The following is an 18,821-nucleotide window of genomic DNA, read 5'->3' on the forward strand; positions in this document are numbered from 1 at the left end:
TTAATGAAAAATTGAATTATGTATTCTGTGTGAGCCCGGTGGAGGAGGGCTGCTCACGGGGCGGCTCAGGAGCTGCTGTCTCTGCCAGAGGCAGGCCAGCGTCCGTCACAGGCCCTGTGCGGATGGAGGGATGGCAGAGCTGGAGGGCTCCCCTGCCTGAGCTGGGGCAGCTGGGGGCTTGGGCAGGGAGCAAGGCAGCAAAAAAGGAGTGAGCCTGCCGGGAAGATGGCGACAGGCTGCGCAGCTGCAGGGGGAAGGAAGGACCAGTGCTAGCAGACAGCTGTGTGTGCCGGAGGCAGCTGGTCCTTGGGAACTGGGGAAGCAGCTGCAAATTCGGGGACAGGTCGCCGCACAAGCCTCCCCTCGGCACTGTCCTCAAAGAAGCGGGGTGGTGCTGGCCGCCTCTCAGTCAGTGGCTCAGCGTCAAGGAGGGAGCCTGGGTCACGGCGGCAGCTGCGCAGCAGGCGATGACATACGGAGGATGTCACTATTAGCTGATTGTGTCGCTTGAGGAGAGCCGAGGGGTAAGCGATGACCTACAGAGGAGGTCACTGCCAGGTGATTGTGACCTCACCCGTGAGGGCAGAGGGCCAGTCATCCCGCACAGAGGCCCCGGGGTCACTGTGCCACTCGCACTGTGCGGCGAGGGCCTCGTCCTCCTCCCAGCTGGGCACGGCCGTCTTCTCCTGAGGTAGCCCGTGTGCCACAGGGCGCTGACGATGGCCTCTGCCTGGGAGAGGAAACATCACCACTCCGACCTGGAGAAAGCAGCAGCTTTCGTTCCCAGACTGCTTGCTGAGGACTACCCCAAGAGTGCTGTTACCACGCAGACTTTCGACGGAGTGCTGCTCTTTGCAGATCTGTCAGGTGGGGTGAGCAGGGAGGAGCAACCACGGACAGGAGCTGTTCTGGGCCACCCCAGGCCCTTTGGAGCCCTGCCCCTGCCCCTCAGACAGAGTGACCACCTTGTCACTGCTGAGGTCTTCCGCTGGGATGCCCAAAGGGAGCGGGATGGCTTGTCTTGGGCGGTCAACCACTGCTGCCACCAGCACTGAGCCGGGGCATGGGGAGGCGTGACCTACAAGCTCTTGGGCCGGGCAGCGTGGAACTGGCTGCCAGGTCCTTTGGCCCACATGGGCATTTCCTGATTTCTGGGTGTCCCTGTTACAGGCTTCACTGCTTTGACAGAGACATTAATCCAGAGGAGCGGCACAGACAGAGGCACTGATGAGCTGGTGCAAACCCTCAATTCCTACCTGTGTGACATTTTGGAGGGTAAGAGCCATGCTGCAGGACTGTCTGGCATCAGGCCGTGAGGCTGCTCATGGAGGGTGGAGGCAGAGGTGCTGGGCAGCCTGGTCCTGCCTCCTAGGAAGGGCTGGGGCTTTCTGTGGCCCGGAGGAACAGCGAGAGCAGCCAGGGTCTCCTGCTGAGTCAGGACCAGCGCAAGGTCCTTTCTGCTCCCCACGGCCGAGTGTGTGTGTGTGTGTGTGTGTGAGAGACACCCTCATGTGCCCCTTTTCACAGGGGACATCTTGCCCCTTGCGAGCTACTGTGACCACATTGTGGCCACTGCTTTGGCAGCACTTGTAGACCAAAGCAAGCGAGTTCTCAAAGATGATGAAGGGTCTGGAGCATCTCTCCTGTGAGGAAAGGCTGAGAGAGCTGGGCCTGTTTAGCTCAGCGGGGATCTTAGTGCTGTGTCTAAAAGCTGAAGGGAGGGTGCAAAGAGGACAGAGCCAGGCTCTTTCCAGTGGTGCCCAGCGTCAGGACCAGAGGCCACGCCATGGGCACGCACTGAAACGCAGCAGGTTCCTTCTGTACGTCAGGAAACACTTTTTGACTGTGAGGGTGACTGAGCCCTGGCACAGGTTGCCCAGGGAGGTTGTGGAGTCTCCTTCCTTAGAGCTAGTCAAAAACGATCTAGCCACCGTCCTGGGCAGCTGGCTCTGTTCAGCCCTGCTTGAGCAGCGGGGTTGGACCAGCTGGACCCTTCCAGCCTCCACCTTCCCGAGCTCTGGTGGCATCTCGAGGCCCTGCTTCCCTGCCTGCTGTGCAGGTGCCAGAGCTGTGGCCACTGTGAGCCTGGGAGACAGGCCGGAGTGGTGCTTTCCTGAGCTGTGCCCCACGGTGCACCCTCTCCCGGGTGCTCCTCTCTGGGCAGAGGGGCTTTGCTCTGTGGCTTTTGGAAGAAGGTGTCCACATGACTCTTCCTTTCCTTCCCTTCCCTCTGTCCGCAGAGTTGCTGATTTTTGGAGGAGACATCTTGAAGTTTGCTGGTACGTACTTAGGACGACAATGCCCACATGTGCTCATCTGCAGCATTTACCTGTTGTGGCAGCCATTTGCTCTGCTCTCCTTCTCAAGAGGCTCTGTGCAGCACCTTGAGCCAGCTTTCTCGCCATGCACGCACCCCCCCTCCCTGCAGTGCCCTTTCTCATTCCCCCCAGGCCTGCCTGAGGTTTGGCTTTGGCAAGGGCTGTGGCTTCCCTCGCTCTGCCCCCGCTGGTAGGGCCCTGGGCTGGGGGTGGGGGCAAGCAAGCACTGAGAGGACGAGACCCCCTAGGAAGCGCAGCCAAAGGTGTCTGTCGGGGTGGTGGTGAGGGGCAGGGAGTCCCTGGTGATGGCGGAGCTCGGGCTGCCAGGCTGCGAGGGGAGGAGGAGTCCCTGGTGTGCTGCAGCTGCAGAGGAGCGCTCGAGGCAGGGGGTGTCACCGCTGCCTGCTGGCTGCTGCTCTGGCCGGCCCGGGAGAGGAGAGCTGTCGTGGTGCCCAGGGTGTCGTCCTCCCAGACGATGCCCTCCCACGAGCCCGTCTTCCTCAGCACGTTGGCCCATTTCTGCTGTCTGTGCCACGGAGCGTAGGTCACGGAGTGTCAGGTCTCAGCAGAGCCTTTACCTTCCCCTCGCTTTCCCCAGGGGATGCTGTGCTGGTGCTGTGGAGAACACCATCCCAGGAGCTGGCTAAGACCATCAGCCTGGTGCTGCAATGTAGCTGGCAGATCCAGAAGAAGTATGGGAGTCGTGACACGCACGTGGGTCAGAAGATCGAACTGAAGATGGGTACGGGCGCTGTGCCTGGCGCAGATCCGTGGCACTCTCCCGTGCCACAGGGTGCTTCTCACCGGCAGGGAATGCGGGGATCCCTACTGGGGCTAGTGCAAAGGAAAGCATCTCCTGCGAGCGTTGAAGGGGCCCGCTGTAGTCGTAGCGGGGATGGGAGACCAGGACTGCTGGGTTTGCGTGCGTTTGCAGATGCAGAGGAAGCTTAAAGGCAGAGCGGGTCTCCGCTCAAGTATTAGGGTCTTTGAATGTCTGCTTTAGCACAGATGTCTGCGGGAGGTAGTTATCCTTGCATTTTTCCAGGTGGGGGCAGCTTTGCATCCTTTCCCCTGCCTTGCACAAAGAGCAAAGGGGAACTGCTTTGCTTACGGCTGCGAGAAGGGCTTTGGCAGGCTGCTGTGCTTTCTCAAGCAGACAGCTACAGCCTGCCTGCATGTAAAGGGAGCAGGCGGTGATCAAGCCCGCTGGTTTGCTGGGCTTCTGGGGCAGGCAGCTGGGTAAGACGCCCGGCACTCTCAACACAGGGTCACTGTAGGCTTTGTTTGTCTATTCTAGACACCCGTTTCAGGGACCTGTGCCAGTATCCCCCCGAGTGGGATGGAGGATGCCCTCCCCCTCCAGAATGCCCGTCTCCCCGCTGGGCTTCAGAATAGCTTCTGAAGAGCTGAGATGCTGGGGGCTGTAGAGCTCAAAATGTTCCCTGTGTCAGCTCTGCTTCTCCCTCTCTCTCTCACCAGGGATCTCTGCAGGGCCCATGAGCCTCCTGATTGTCGGAGACAGGAGGCGGCAGTACTTCTGTATCTGTGGCCGGGCCCTGGATGAAGTTTGTGAGGCTGAAGAGCTTGCGAATGCAGGTGAAGTTATCCTCTCAGCCACCTCCTGGGAGCTCTGTGAGCAGCACCGGGTCAGGACCGAGCCTCTTGCAGGCCAAAGCCCTGTGAAGGTAGGTGGATGAGGCGGCCTCTAGAGCCTTTCTGGGGACCTGGGCCTGGACATGAGGGAGGCAGGTGTCAGAAGGCTGAGGAGCTGCTTGTGGAGAGAGTTGTAGCTGCGAAAGCGGGCAGACAGCTGAAGCTCTCGCCCTTCCATCTCAGGGGTAACTGTGGGCTGGGCTTGCCTGGTCTGAGGGGTCGGGAGGCGCTGGAAGGGGTTTGGCCCCCCCAGCCAATGTCCTCTGTGGGTCATGGAGCTGTTGTTGACAGCTGGGGGATGCTTAGATGATGATGCCTGCCCAGCTGCGGTGCTTCTGAGGAAGCACTTCTGCCCCGTCCAGCCGGGTGGGCTTGTTCTCCCCTTTTCTGGGCAGTGACGGTGGAGGGCAGGCTCTGTCCCCTGGGACTCCTGGGGAGGCCAGTGGCAGTGCTTTCATTCCGTGTGTCTTCAGCTTACAGGCATGGATCAGATGTCCTGGTCAGAATGCCAAGAGGCTTTACGCAAGCTTGTACAACACCCAGCGAGCCACCGCTGGGAAGGGGAAGGTGAGTGCCAACTTCACCTTGTTCTGTGATTACCCAGAAAGGTGGGGCCTGGCTGCTTCAGGGGCCAGAGAGGAACCACCTCCGTCCTCTAACCCCTTTCAGTTAGCGCTCACGCTTTTGCACCTCCTGCACATCAGCTGGGGCAGTCGCTGCTGCTGCTGCTTCCTCCTCCTTCCAGGGGACAGCTCTGCCCTGAGCATCTGGAGGTGGTAACATGAGCAAACGCAAAAGACTCTCTCTCTCCTGTTTCCAGTGCCAGCTCCTGCTTTCCAACACCTCGTAGTCCCATCCTCCCAGCAACCACCCGCATTTTCTCTCCTCAGGTGCCATGAGGCCTGCTCTTCTCTTGCCCAAGGATGAGGAGGTGCTTAGGAAGTACATACCAGCAGCTGCTCTCAGGAAGGTATGGCCAGGCCGCCGCTGCTGGGGGCTGCATTGGTGGAGGGCAAAGAAGCGGTGCGTTGCAGAGGTGGAGTTCTCACGAGAACAGACCAACAAATGAAAATGCACCCTGAGACGACAATGCGGGGAAACTGAGCCAAGGGGCACCAGTGCTGCACCACTGTGCGCGTTGTCCTCAGAGAGACACGGGTGGTGGGAGGTGGACTTCTGTCTCTCTGTCTTTTCCGTGGGTATGGTTCTGGATGTGCTGCGGACGTGACGGTGGGATAAAGGGGAGCTTCCCCGGAAGTGCCTAGAGCATCCCTGAGGGCCGCCCCTCATTTCCATACCTGTCCCAAGATGGGGTGTTTCTGGAGCACCTTTCCCTCCTTCGTCATTTGTGTTATGATTCGGTGTGTGCCTGACGCAGGCTGGGCAGCCTGCTTGCCATTTGCACTGAGAGGAGGATTTATCCCTTCCTCCAGTAGTCCCTGCTGTGGCCAGTACGCCTGCTCTCCCTCGGTATCTGGTGTGGGCAGTAAGCCCCTGGGAGAGCAGGCTGGTGAAGCCGTCGTGCCCTTGTCTTCCAGCTTGATGACAGAGTGCCGCTGGACCTCTTCTCTGAGCTACGGCCCGTCACGTGCCTCTTCGTCAACCTGCGGCTGGCTGCAGATATCGGCACAGGGGATCTCTGCGCGATCCTCCACAATGCCAGCAGGATGATGCTAGAAATCCTCTCTCCTCACAAGGGCGAGCTGAACAAAGTCCTCCTCTTTGATAAAGTGAGTGTGGGGGAGGAATGGCCTCCCCCCACGCCGAGGGGGTGGGCAGTGAGCAAGAGGGAGAGACTCCCTCTTAGGCGTTGTAGCAAGACGTGCTGTGTCTGTCCTTGGCAGGGCTGCACCTTCGTCTGTGTGTTTGGACTCACTGGAGAAAAGCTACCCTACGAGAGCCTTCACGCCTTGCAGAGTGCTATTCAGATCTTCAACTTGTGCTCCACGATGCTCGGGGAAAAAGAGTGAGTGTGTGCACTCTACCCCTGTCCCCTGCCCCTTGCAACCTGGGTGTGTTGCGCCCCTGAGCTTTCCACGTCCCTGAGACCCGCGCTGGCAGGGCAGGACGGCCGGTGGCCCAGGCTAGCGCCGAGGGGAGGTGCGGAAAGGGATGAAGCCGGGCGGGCAGCACTGCGTCTGGGGCGCTGCTGAAGCCGCCCTGTTTCCCTGTGTGCCAGGGCAGTGTCTGTTGCAGTTACCAGCGGGACGGTGTTCTGCGGAGTAATTGGCCACCCTGTAAGGCATGAATACACAGGTACGAGGCGTGTGTCTGAGGCGCAGGAGCCTGGCGTGGGCCTGCTTAAGCACAGCAGTCTGGAAGAGGAAGGCGGGCTGGGAGAGGGCTTGCCCAGCAGCCAGTCCTGGTCCGGGGTGGGAGAATGGGCTCTGGCCGGTTGGTCTCCTGGGTTCTGCTGAGCCCACTGTGGGCTTGGCCCGTGCCGGAGGTGAGGCAGCCATTGGCCTGGAAGGGCACGGCGGGGCTGGTGGCACAGGTACGTCAACCGTGCTCTCTCTCTCTCTCTGGCAGTCGTTGGCCAGAAGGTGAATTTGGCAGCCCGGATGATGGTGCACTACTCTGGGCTGGTGTCCTGTGATGCAGAAACCTGCGCCGCCTCTCAACTGCCCCCTTACTGCTTCGAGGACCTGCCAGAGAGAAAGATGAAAGGCCTTAGCCACCCTGGCACTGTCTATCAATTTGTGGGGATCACCATTAGGTGAGTGTCCTCTGAGAGGGCTGGCTGAGGGGAGGGTGGCACTTGGCCACTTGCGGCCTTGGCCAGCAAAGAGGAGTTCTGCAGAGAGAGACCAAGCTGGTCTCCCTTCCCTGTGGCTGAGACGGTCAGAAGCCCTGGCGTGGGAGGCTCTTTGCCTCTCTCCCCTGCCGTGTCCCGCTGCTGAGAGAGCGGGAGTGAAGCCACAGGGATGGGGAAGGTGTATCTGCCTTGGTAGACACAACCTGGCCTTGCAGGCTCTGTCCGAATGGCTTTTGACTGTGCTTTCCGTGCTGTGCTTGCTCTACTGCGTGCCCTGGTAATGCTGACCCAAGGAGGTTTTTGTCCCACTTGCTTCTGAGCAGGAAGCTTTGGGCCAATCTGGTTCCCATGGGTAACCGTGGGCCATTGGGACACTCTTCCTCATGTCTTCCTGCTGAAATCTCAGCTCTTCCTCTGGGCCAGGGTTTGACCTTCTCTTTGGATGACGGTTTGAAGGTTAACGTTGCCGTCTCTTTGAAACTGCAGGAAGACTTGAGCCAAAGATGCCAGGTGCTTGGCATCCCAACCCGTTCAGTGACACAAGTCCTCCTTTCCAAGACACTTGGGTTTTTTGGCCAATGTGGGAAAGCTGTCTGCTAGCCAGCAGCACACCCTGGCTTCTTTCACATGTCTCCAGTTGCTCTGGGTTTGGCCTCTGGTGGTGGACGCTTGATAGGTCCTCCTGTCCCGATGTGGCCGTTGGGCTATTTTTATGCTCAGAGCTGTCCTAGCATGTCAGCTTGAACTTTGTCTGGGGGAGCGTGCAGGGGCTAACACGCTGCTCGAAACAAAAGCAGCTACCCGAGGAGCACACCCTGCCCCCCCCACAAGCCAGGCTGCTTCTCTGCGTCCCCTCGCTTCTCACCAGCTAATTGGCTTGTGTTTTCTTTTCCCCTGCTTCTAGCGTATTTGGCATGGGTCTTACGAAGAAGAAGTCAGAGTCCGTCCCCTTGCTGGGTAGGTGGAGAACGCCTTGCTCTTCTGAACCCCGGTTTCTTTCCCTTGGTAACTTCTAGTGCCACGCTGGAAGGGAGAAGCTTTTGCCAGGGATAGTGTGGCTTGCAGCGGCCCTGAGGAAGTGCCGCCTGTCTTGGTCCCTACTTGGTTGATATCTTTGGGCTGGAGGGCAGGGTGAGGTGCCTGGTGCTCCCTGCCATGCTCCAGAACTGGTACGAAGGTTCCTTTCAACTATGGAGCTGCTCACAGCCGGGGGGCTAAACTGATCCCTGTCTTTGGGATCAGGAAAGAGACTTCCTTCTGCCAGACTGACGGAGAGTTTTGGTGGTGGGCTCTCCCCCTTGTACTCCTCAGAGTTCCTTCCTTGGCAGCATCTGGGTGTAGACATGGAAATGTCAGGACCCACGGGATGCCTTTAATCACTCCGTGTCTTGCCGGATGTTTTGGGCCCTGTCATGGGTTAACCTTGGTAGGCAGCTCAGCCCCACAGAGACGCTCGCTGCCCACAGTGGGATGGGGAAGAGAATCGGAAGGGCAAAAGTGAGAACACTGGTGGGCTGAGGTCCACCCAGCTTAATAGGTAAAGCGAAAGCTGCGCACGTGCACGAGGCAAAATCAGGCATTCCCATGGGCAGGCAGGTGTCTAGCTGTTTCCAGGAAAGCAGGGCTTCATCTCCTGTAGCGGTGACTTGGGAAGACAAACGCCATCACTCCAGACATCCCCCCTTCCTCCTTCTTTCCCCCAGCTTTTCTTGCTGAACACAGCCTGATAGGGTATGGAATAGGCCTTTGGGCAGTGGGGTCAGCTGTTGCGGCTCTGCTCCCTCCCAATTTCTTGTGCACCCCCAGCCTGCTCGCTGGCAGGGCGGCGTGAGAAATGGAAAAGGCCTTGACGCTGTGCAGGCACTCTTCAGCAGTACCTAAAACATCATTGTGCTATCAGCACCGATGTTTGGTCACAAATCCCAAAGATAGCACCATATGAACGATTGCTGAAGGAAATTAACTCTAGCCCAGCCAAAACCAGTACAGGCCTGAAGATGCCGCCTTAGCTGCTGGGAAGTGCTCTGTGGCTCATGGTACAGTGAGGAGATGCTTTGAGGCTCTTTGGGCCATAGCTGCCTGCAGCGACTCAAACCGTCCCTTGCAGTCTTGTGCTGGATCGCTGTGGGGAGTTGCATGGAGCCGGCTGAATCTCTGTGCCTGTGGGAGGGGAAGGGAGGGGGACGGGACAGGGAAGAGGGCATGGGAGCTGCGCTGTGGGGCAGGCGGGCAGGTGGGTCCGCTACCGCTCTGAGGAAGGCAGAGGTGCAAGAGCTGGGATGAGAGGGCAGGCAGGAGGCCTGGGTGTAGGCAGGCTGGCAGATTTGGTGGCGGGGAGGGATGCCAGCGAAAGGGATGGCTCTTTGCTTTTCAGCACGCCCCAGCAGCTTGCTTTCTTGTTCGTCTTCACAGGTCGGGAGAAGGAGGTTGACCTCTTTGTCAGCTGCTTGAAAGCCTATGAGGATTTAGGACAAAGCCGCATCCTGGCATTTGAGGGCACGAGGGGCTCCAGAAAGAGCCACTTACTTGCTGAGCTGGCCTATTTAGGCCAGTCTGCTGGCCACAGGTACAGGTTTTTGACCCGTAGCTTTGGGACACCGCCCCTGCCCGTCCCCTGACAGCTGTGGAACACTCCAGCCCCTCTGCCAGTGCACCTGGCCCTTGGACTGCAGCCTTCCGAAAAAGCCTCCTGGAGACACTCCCCAGGAGCTCCTGCATGCTCTGCTCCCGCCTCTGCCTCTTCGGGGAGTTGGAGGTGGCTTCTTGAGCCATGGTCTTTCCTCCTTCACCTCTGGGCCAGGCACGGGTAGAAGGAAAAAGCCCAAGCTCAATGCTTTGCCTCTGACACCAGACCCAACAGACAGCAGGGTGGCCTCTCTCAGAAGCCCTGCTTGCCCTCTGCCTCTTTCCCAGAAGGAGCACTGGGGCAGAAAAGCCTTCCTGTGGTCTGGGAGGCAGGCTGCTAAGGCCTGGAGCCCAAAGGCAAACTCGCCGCTTGCTCCATCCTTGCCTCTTAGCCCCGTGAGTTCCTCTGCAGAGGGCACGTAGCGAGACGCGTGGGGCCGGCGCTGCGGAGACACAGGGTCCGGAGCGGGCTGTCCCAGTGCCTTGGCAGCAACTACCCCTCTGTGCCCTTTCTCGTACGAGGAGTGAAAAGCTTGGCCTTCTCTGGGAAGCACTTTGAGATGGGTGGCTGATGGGCGGCCCCCCCGCTCCAAGGGCATCCCCACCCCTTTTGTCTTAGAAGGCTTGGGCTGTTGGGGATCTCAGTCCCTTTTGCCTTTGCACGGCAGGGTAGTTACCATGGAACTGCTGGAGGTCAACGAGAGGCAGTTCTTCTCTGCCCTCCGTATGCTGATGGCCAGGGCCCTGGGCCTCGAGGACTGTGAATCGTGCAGTGCCAGGCAGGACATGCTGCGGACAAAGCTCCGAGGGACAATCGAAGAGAGCAGCTACTGCCTCCTCAATGACATTTTCCTTGTCAAGGTGAGAGCGAGAAGCCTCTCTGGCCCTGGAGAAGGCCTTCTCGTGAGCTTTTCTGGGTCTGACGTTGGGTGGGCACGCTGCTGGGAGTGCCTTAGCTCAGGGGTGGGAATCACAGGGGTCATAGCACACGTTTCCCTTTCCGGGGCAGGGGGCTGTGGTGAGTTCACACATCCGTCAGTGCCCGGTGCCTTGTTCAGCACCCTGGAAGTGGCATTGGAGAGAGGCTGGTGCTGACCTCGTGCTGAGGTTGCCGCTGTGTGAATGGTCTGCTCCAGCCAGCCCAAGATTCCCACAGCCAGAGCACCAGCTCTTCAGCCCACTCCCAAGCGCCAGCTCTGCCAGAGACCCTCAGCAGAGGGCCTCTGCTTTAGGCTCCGGGTGAAGTCCCCACTGTGGCTCCCTGCGCCTGTGCTGGGGAGAAGTAAGGTGCTGAGGCCAGCAGAGGCGGTTTGCTCTGCCGTCTTGCTTGGTGGCCGGGTGTGCCTAGCGCTGGAGCGATGGTTCTCCCTGACTCTGCTTCTTTGGCCAGTTTCCCGTTTCGGACAAGGCTCGCGAGATGCGTGAAACTCAAAGACAAATGGAACTGCGCTCGACTTGGGCGAAAGTGCTAGAGAAGGTGAGCATTTCTCCTTCCTTCCTCCTGGGTCGGAGAAGGAAAACAACCCTGCCGGCTGCGGGCTCTGCACCACAGCAGTGAGAACATTTGGGAGGACCACACATCTGGGTCATCACCGTTCAGGGCCTGAGAAACCCCCCACCCCCCACCTCCTCCCCGCAGCCCCACAAACACACCCAATAACTTCCCTCCCGTAAAGCGTGCCCTGGAGGAGGAACAGTAACTTCTGCATTCCCTTGCCCAAGCTCCCTCCTTCTGCAGGGCAAGTGATGTTAGGTGTGACCTTAAAATCTCAAAGAAATGAAGAGTCAGTCAGCTTCTGAGCAGGGAAGTGCTTGGGGAGAGACTTCAGAGCATCCTCTCAAGAGACAGAGGCTGTATCTCCTCCCCTGGAAGACACTTGAGAATGCACCGGATTCCCCTCAGAACAACCTGCTTTTTCCAGGCCATTGGAGGAGAATTTGGCATATTTGTCATCGACAATGCCCATTTCATCGACCCTGCCTCCTGGAGTATCATGTCAGCCGTGCTCCCAACTGTCTCCCTCTTCATGGTGGTGAGCTTAGCTCCGGGCTACGCGAGAACAGAGAGCTTTCGCAAAGCCGCAGCAGACAACACAACGTCCCAGAAAGTCACCTGTGTTCATCTGGACGAGCTGAAACCGTCAGCTGTGGTGCAGAAAGTCTGCCAGGAGCTTGGAGCGGTCAGCATCTCCAGGGATCTAGCGAGGTAAGTTGGAGGCAGGGGAGCTCTTCCTGAGGGCTTGAACTTACGCAGACCATGGAAGGGAATCAATCCCCCAGGAAAGGGAGCACAGAGCTGCTAGAAGCATCGCCAGCTCTAGGGAGTACCAGGCATGGGTTGCTTGTTATGCCTCTCCCTGGCAGGTGTGAGCTGAGAGGGGACAACTCCCTAGACACAGAGCGTGGGAGGTCTCAGCCCTTCTCTGTTGCACAGGGAGAAAGGGAGGAAGAGTCCCGAGCCGCAGCGTGGCTGGGGTGTGAAAAGGCCTTGGTCTAGGTGGCCAGGCTGTGGGGGAGATTCCGTGCGGCAGAGGTCCATCCTGCTGCCAGAGAGGATCTAGGCTCCTGAAGAGAGGAAAGGCAGGGCTCGCTGCTCTGTGCTTGGAGCGTTGTCCGCAATTCTTTTCCCATGGACTTCAGCGAAGGCTGGAGGTTCAGGGGGGCCCAAAAGCCCAAGCCAGCGGGAGGACTGTCTCTTTCCAAAGAGAGCTGTAGCTGTGACGAAGATGCTGGCTACTTTGGCATGCTCGAGTGACTCACCGCCCACCTGAACTGTGTTTCACCTTACTTTCCTTGTGCTGCTCACTGCTGGGTCTGCTCCTGTCCAGGTTCCTGATGCACAGAAGCTCGGGGATCCCATATTACTGTGAGGAGCAGCTGCGCTGCCTTCGTTGCAACGACATGCTCTTGTTCCGCACCCAGAGGCAGGGTGAAAAAGCAGAGGACAACTGGGAGAGCCTGATCAGTAAGCACCTTTGCTGCTGAGTCGTGAGTTGTTGGGGCACATTCTCCGCAGCACAGTCTTGCCCCATTGGTCCCCCATGGATGTGGGCAGAGTCAGATCTTGCAGCAGTGCAGAACTTGGTCTGGCGGAGGTGTGGGCTCCTGCGTGCCTTGCTGTTGGGACAGCCAAAGCAGGGGCTAGCGAGTTAGGTAATGGAAGAAAATGGTGGTAATGGCACCGAGAGAGCAATGCCAGCCAGAGTGCCGTGGCCGTGGGAAGAGCCAGGACTGACGCTACATTTTGCATTATCACTGGCAATTTCCCTGGCTGTGGAGGTAGCGCTGTTGAAGGCAGCAATGCTGCTGCTTTCTGTCCCGGGGCTGTCAGTCGCCCCCTGGGAAGTCTGGAAGCTTTGACCGAGGCACTGTTTGGGAAGGCTGGTCTGAAGGCAGAACATCTTTGGGAGGGCTATGCAAAGAACCGCGTGCAGTGGAAACTGCTTTGCTCTGCTTAATGAGCACATTCAGCGCAGGCAGGTCAGCACGCCGGCACTGGACCACGTAAGGTGGGACTTGTCCCGTCTCAGGTGAATTTTGAAATGTTTGCAAGCTGTAAGTCACTTGTCAAATTGCCTTATTTGTGCTCTCTTGCTCCACCCAGCTTCTGCACTCGAGGCTTCATCCCTCGCAGCAACCTCGAGCTCCAGCGCAGGGAATGATGGCAGGGTCTGCATCATCAGACCGGACGTGAACCTGGAGAACACCGTGCTGCCCACCACCTTGAAAGGTGAGGGGCCGTGTGCCGCTCTGCCGGCTTGTGGCTGTGCTGGGGCCCCTTCCTGGGGCATCAGCTAGAGGGAGGCTGGGCATCTGTGTGCTGCAGAGTCACCCTCTCAGCTTGGGGGCTCTGCTGGGAAGGTGGCTCTGGTCCGACCAGAAATAGGCCTGGGGTTGTGGGCAGCCGTTTTCCCCTCCTGGGCGTGGACCAGCTGTGAGCCTGCTGGCTGCTTTCCAGCAGCAGGTAGGAGCGAAAAGGTTATTGGTGCAACACCAAAATGACTCCCTTTTCTCACAGAAACAAACTCTTGGCTGGGAAAAAATCTTTGACTTGCCTCTGACTCAACTTTGAACACGGCTTCTACCTTGCTACTCTCTTTTTAAGTTCCCTACCTAACGCTGCTCTCAAGGCTCTTAGTCCAAAGCAAATCCGTTTTTTTTCTCTGTGGATTGGCACGGAAATCCCCCCTGTAGCCAGGGGAGCTGGATGGGGGAACTGGCAAGGCACGTCCCTGCTCTCTAGCTGTAGCCATTTGTATGAACCTGGAGGAAATGTCAAGCCAAAGTATCCTGCTATTAAGTTGTTTTGTCAAAAAAAAAAAAGGGAAGAAAACCAAAAGAAAGGAATAGTATTATCTGGCCAAGTTAAGACAACCACTGTGGGGAGCTCGGAGTCCACCTCTGAGGTGGGGAAAGTTCCCTGTTCTCTGTGTGCACTGTTGGGCAAAACCCTACTCCAGATCTGGCAGGCTGCATCATGGGATGCATGTACCTGCTGGATCCTGCCCTCCTCACCCTTGGTGGGGGAGCGTTTATTTGAGCGTCTCGCTTTTCCCCGGGCCTTGTGGCCTGCAATTCCAACAGGAGCGGAGCCATTTTGAAGAGGCCGACCCTGGGCTGCGATTGCCCAGCAGGTGCAGTCCCGAGGAGAGGAGGCCAAAGCCTAGCCCGTTTCATGTGTTGAAACTTTCCAGCCTCTCCAGCCTCAGCATGGGGAACAGGCAAGAGAGAGACGTGTCGCTTCTTTTTGGCAGAGATTGTGCTGGCTCAGCTGGACCGGATAAAGCCGCTGAAGCAGACGGTTTTGAAGTTTGCAGCTGTCATCGGGCCAGTGTTTACCACCCAGCTGCTGTTGCACATCCTTCCCGCTGGCATCAGGCACAAGATGAATTACTTGTTGGACATGCTGGTGAGCGACAACATCCTTAAGTGGCTGAAAAACACAGAGGTGCCAGAAGATGTCCAAGATGCTAGCAAGGGGCCAGCCACCTCTCTGCAGGCAGAGCACGGTAAGTGGTAGCAGGAAGGTGGACAAGGGAGCTCCCAGCTGTGTGCCGGCTCCCCAGGGCATGGTGCGCTTCCCCCCTGGTGATGGGTGGCTGGAGCTCAGGCAGGCATGGCTGTTGGGGATGGGTTGCTCAAAGATCTTACAAGTCCATCTCAAAGCAATGGGAGGGCATGGGAGGGTGTGCGGAACCCCTGAACTCCTCTCCCAGCAGCCTGCAGCATCCAGATCAAAGGTGCCCTCCAGAGTGCCCCGGGGCCTTTGACAGGTTTTATTCAGCTTTGATTCCCCTGTGGCACAGGGTGGGAAGCTCAGGAGGCTGGGGACTGCCTTGCCAAGAGCAGGGAGAAAGCGCTGGCCAGGGCTCGCTTGGGCTGGCGGCAAGATCCCCAGCTGCTGCCTGGAGCACAGCTGAGCACTGCGTCCCCAGGGCTCTGCTAGCGTCAGCAAGGCAAGCCAGGCCCTTTCGCCCCGTGCTGCCAGGCTCGGTGTGCAGCAGCGCTGGTTCGCTGCCAAGGATGCGCAGCAAGGCATGCCTTTCGTGGCCCGGCTGGGACGGCCCTGAGCCCTGGCCCCAGCTCGGGCTGATGCAAAGGCCCTTTGCCTTGCAGGTGTGGAGAGGCCCTCTCCGAGCAAGAAGCCCACGGAGCAGCAGTCTGGCGTCCTGGCCTTCTGTGTCCCGCTGCTGCGGGAGGCTGCCTACGAGCTGTGGCCCGAGAGACAGCGGGTCGCCTTGCACGGCAAGTGTGCCGCCTTCCTGGAGCAGCACGCACACAAATGCAAGAGCTGCGGCCAAGGGGACTTTGTCGCCTTCCACCGCTTTGCCGTCACCGGCACCCAGGACGGAGGGAGCTGTCCGGGCCCTGCTGACCAGGGCGACTCAGGCAGCTGGGAGGCCTTGGTGCTCGCTGGAGAACAGATGAAGGATAGGACCCACGCCACTGAGGGTATGCTGTGCACCATGCTCTGCAGCCCGGGCCCTCCAGGAGGCCCGGGGTTTGTGCTGGGGGTCGGGTGGGAGCAGATCTGCTAGGGATGAGCCCAGGAGGTGAGGACGACCACTGCAGACTTTCCTCAGTGTGTCGGGACCCTTGCAAGGATCCTTGCAAGCGCGCTGGGAAAGGGAGAGCAGCTCTTACCCAGGGTACGCGAGGAGGTGTCTAACCCCCTGTTTTCTTTGCAGATGCTGCAGATGCTCCGCAGCAGCCGCAGGCTTTCACGGAGGAGGATTTTGGGTGAGCAGACAAGGTTTTGATTAGTTTTGAAGCCAGTGAGCTCAGCCAGTGTCTCCAGAGGAGACAGATTTGGCTGCCGGTTGTGACTGTAGCTTAGGGAGGAGGCTTTCTGTGGGGTGGAGGCTGGGAGGAGATGGCCATGGAGATGAGAGAGTGCTTGAGGAAAGCCGTGGGCTCAGAGTGATCGTCACACTGCGCTGGAGCAGCCCTTGCTTTCCAGTTCCTACAGAGTAGCGCTGCAAAATCTGCAGGGGAAAAGCCGCCCCAGGGACTCGGGTGGTTTGGCTGTGGGAGGTGACAGAAAGCCCAGCTTGTCTTTTTCTCCCTTCCTACAAAGCACCTGTATGAGTCACGCCTGCGCGTGGCCTCGTGATCTGCTTTGAACAGAGGACTGCTGATGCTGACTCTGTGGGGAGAAAGACCAGTGTAGGTGTTTGCTTTGCTCTCTTCTTCCCCTGGCAACTGTCCTCTGGCTAGTGTGGCAGGGTGGTTCCTGGCAAAGCGTGAACAGACAACTGAGCTGCCCAGCAAGACCGACGGGAAGCGCAACGGCGCAAGCTCATGTGAATGCAAAGCCATCGTGGAATCGGTGCTTGTGCCTTTGGCTCGCCACTACATGGCAATGGGCGATGCTGCCAGAGCCTTTTACTACCTTCTGGAGTGTGCGGCTGCCTACCTGCACGTCTCCAACAGCTACATGGTGAGTTGCCCTGCTTGCCAGCACCCACTGAGCACGCAGTCCTCTCGCTCGCCTGGCTCTGGGCAGGACAACTTCCCCGTTGCAATAGGGCATGCCTTCGCAGGGCCTTGGAAGGGAAATGCTGGGGTCAGACCCTGACCTTTTCCTCCATTTTGCCTCTTCCGCGGCAAGAGACACAGGGCACTGAGCACGAGGGGCATTAGCAGGGAGGTGGTCTGAAGGATCACTGGTGCCTGTGCTCTGAGCCAGTGTGACTGTGTTTGAGCGAGCATCGCCGGGGGAGAAACAGGCCCTCTTAAGACACATGCCAGAGGCAATGTGGGAGGACAAGGCTGGCCACGGGCTCTGCACCCACGCTCACCTGCTCTCTGTGTGCTTGCGCAAAGGCCCTCCTGAAGCTGGATGAAGCGGAGCTCCTGAGGGACTCAATAGAGAAGAAAGCGAATGTGATAGCCCGCTTTGAAGAGGCCACCTTCTTCAGCCTCAAAGGGGAGGTAAAGAGACGGGGAGGTCTGGAGGGATCTCCTGGGGGACGGAGCTGGATGCCTTCCCCAGATGCAGGGGATATCCCTGGCATCTCCAGCCACTGGCAGATTCCTGCCGTCTCTTGGGCAACTAGCCTGTATCGGGATGCATTCCTTTTCCTGTGCAGGTCTGCTGTCATATGGGACGTGTGAAGCTGGCAAAGAAAATGATCAGGGAGGCTTTGAGCCTGCTCAAAAGGCCGTTCCCCCGGACCTCCATTGGAGCCTTTGTCAAGTCTCAGGTGGAAAAGTTGCAGTGTGCCGCTTACATTGCCAGAAGAGCAACCTCCCTTCCGCAGGAGGCCCGGTAAGAAGCAGAGCTGAAACCCAGAGGAGGAAGAGCCATTTCCTACCTGGTCCCAGGTGTCCGGGCCCAGACCTGCCTAGACTTGAGGCCACACCTAACCTGATGCACAGGCCTTAGCAGGACCGAGGCATCAAGGAGCGATGTGGGGCTAGAACAGGGAACGACAGAGCCCCACGCTCCCTCCCCTCTGCGCAGTGAAGGGAACAAAGCACGCCTTTGGGTAAAAAGCAGCTTGCAGCCGGGCATGTGTCCGCTGGCACGTGTTGGCTGCGGCAGGGGAGTGGTGGTGGCTGGGAACAGGGAGCTGTGAACAGGGAGTAGAGGCTGGAAAGGGGCAGGGGGTCTGGAGGCAGGACCAGGACATGGGGAAAGAGCAGGAGGTGGAGCTGAGGTGTGGGAATGAGGAAGCTCAGAGGGCGATCCCCCTTTTCCTGCCAGTTCCCGGCTTTGCTTGGCCCCCCTGGTGCTGTAGTGCCAAGACGCCCTCTCGAGCTTCCCCCGGCAGCACTTCTTTGCTTGCCTCCTCCCGCTCCGGCAGCCCTCCCTCCATCAGCTCCCTTTCCTCCGAGGAGCTGTAACTGGCTTGTCCGCCACCCTGCTTTCCCCCCACGCTGTCCGATTTAGCACTGCACAGCTCGTGCCTCTGGGCCCAGCAGTTTCTCTCTGTGGCAGGAGGAAGAGGCTAGCCTGGCTGCTGCGGCAGAGCTGCTGCCTTTCCTTACTGGAGCACCTCTTCAGCCTGGAGGGCACTTCCAGCGGACGGACGTTCTCCCTCCTGGCAGCACGCATGAAGGCCAACACGGACAGGGCAGCGGACTCCTGTCAGGCAGCAGACTCCCACCACAGATAGACTGAAAACAGAAGGGTATAAATGAAGTTATCTAATTAAACATCTCCTTTTTTATGACCTTTGTTGTCGGGCCTGGCTTTCTGAGGCACGGAAAGATACACTGTCTTATCCTTTCTGCTGAGGGCTGCTGTTGCTCCCCCAGTGACGGCTACAGCTCTCTCGCAGGCCCTGGTGCAGACTCATGATTGAAGGCGCTTCTGATTTTGGGTCACATGAAAACCAGAATCCCTCTAAAACCCTAGGCCTCTCTGTTGCCCTTGTTCCTCACCACCCACGTACCGTCAGCCACCCACTGCTGCTCCCGACCTTTCCCCAGCTAAAGGGGAGGAGAAACCTCTTTAAAAAGGCAAGGGTGACGGGAAAAGATCCGGACGCCGAGGGGACTTTGGCCAGGTATCTCCAAAGGTTTTGCCTTGTCTGAATGCATCGGGGGACTCGAAACAACACACCCTTCTGCCTAGCATTGCCCCTGAGTCAGCGTCTGCAGCAAAAATCTACGAACAGTGACGGTGTATAAGCAGCACCGCGGACACTGGGGAAAAATGTCGGGGGGGCAGCACACAGGTAGGTCATACAAATGTTGTAAATACTCTGATTTTTTTTAAGTAATCAAAATATGATCATATAGAAGGGTTAAATTTGATTAATAAATAAAATAATAAAATACAAATGCATAAGTTAGGATTGTTAAGTTAGAAACAATAACCATAGGAATTTCACCAGGAGGTCGCTGTTCTGTACTAAGGAACTAACAGTAACGAGATGGAACGATGAAGAATTGAATAGAAAAGTCTTGTTGGAGTCCTGTGACAGTGTGACCTGATATGCACCAGTGATGCTGCTTGGGAA

The 18,821-nt window shown here is 58.2% G+C and overlaps 1 pseudogene; it reads left to right on the forward strand.

The window, feature by feature from the left end:
• Positions 1-531: 531 nt before the first annotated feature.
• On the forward strand, positions 532-18,161 carry LOC132321911 (adenylate cyclase type 10-like; annotated as a pseudogene).
• The last annotated feature ends 660 nt before the right edge of the window (positions 18,162-18,821 follow it).

The sequence above is a fragment of the Gavia stellata genome, unplaced genomic scaffold (assembly GCF_030936135.1).
Source record: "Gavia stellata isolate bGavSte3 unplaced genomic scaffold, bGavSte3.hap2 HAP2_SCAFFOLD_240, whole genome shotgun sequence".
Classification (NCBI taxonomy): domain Eukaryota; kingdom Metazoa; phylum Chordata; class Aves; order Gaviiformes; family Gaviidae; genus Gavia; species Gavia stellata.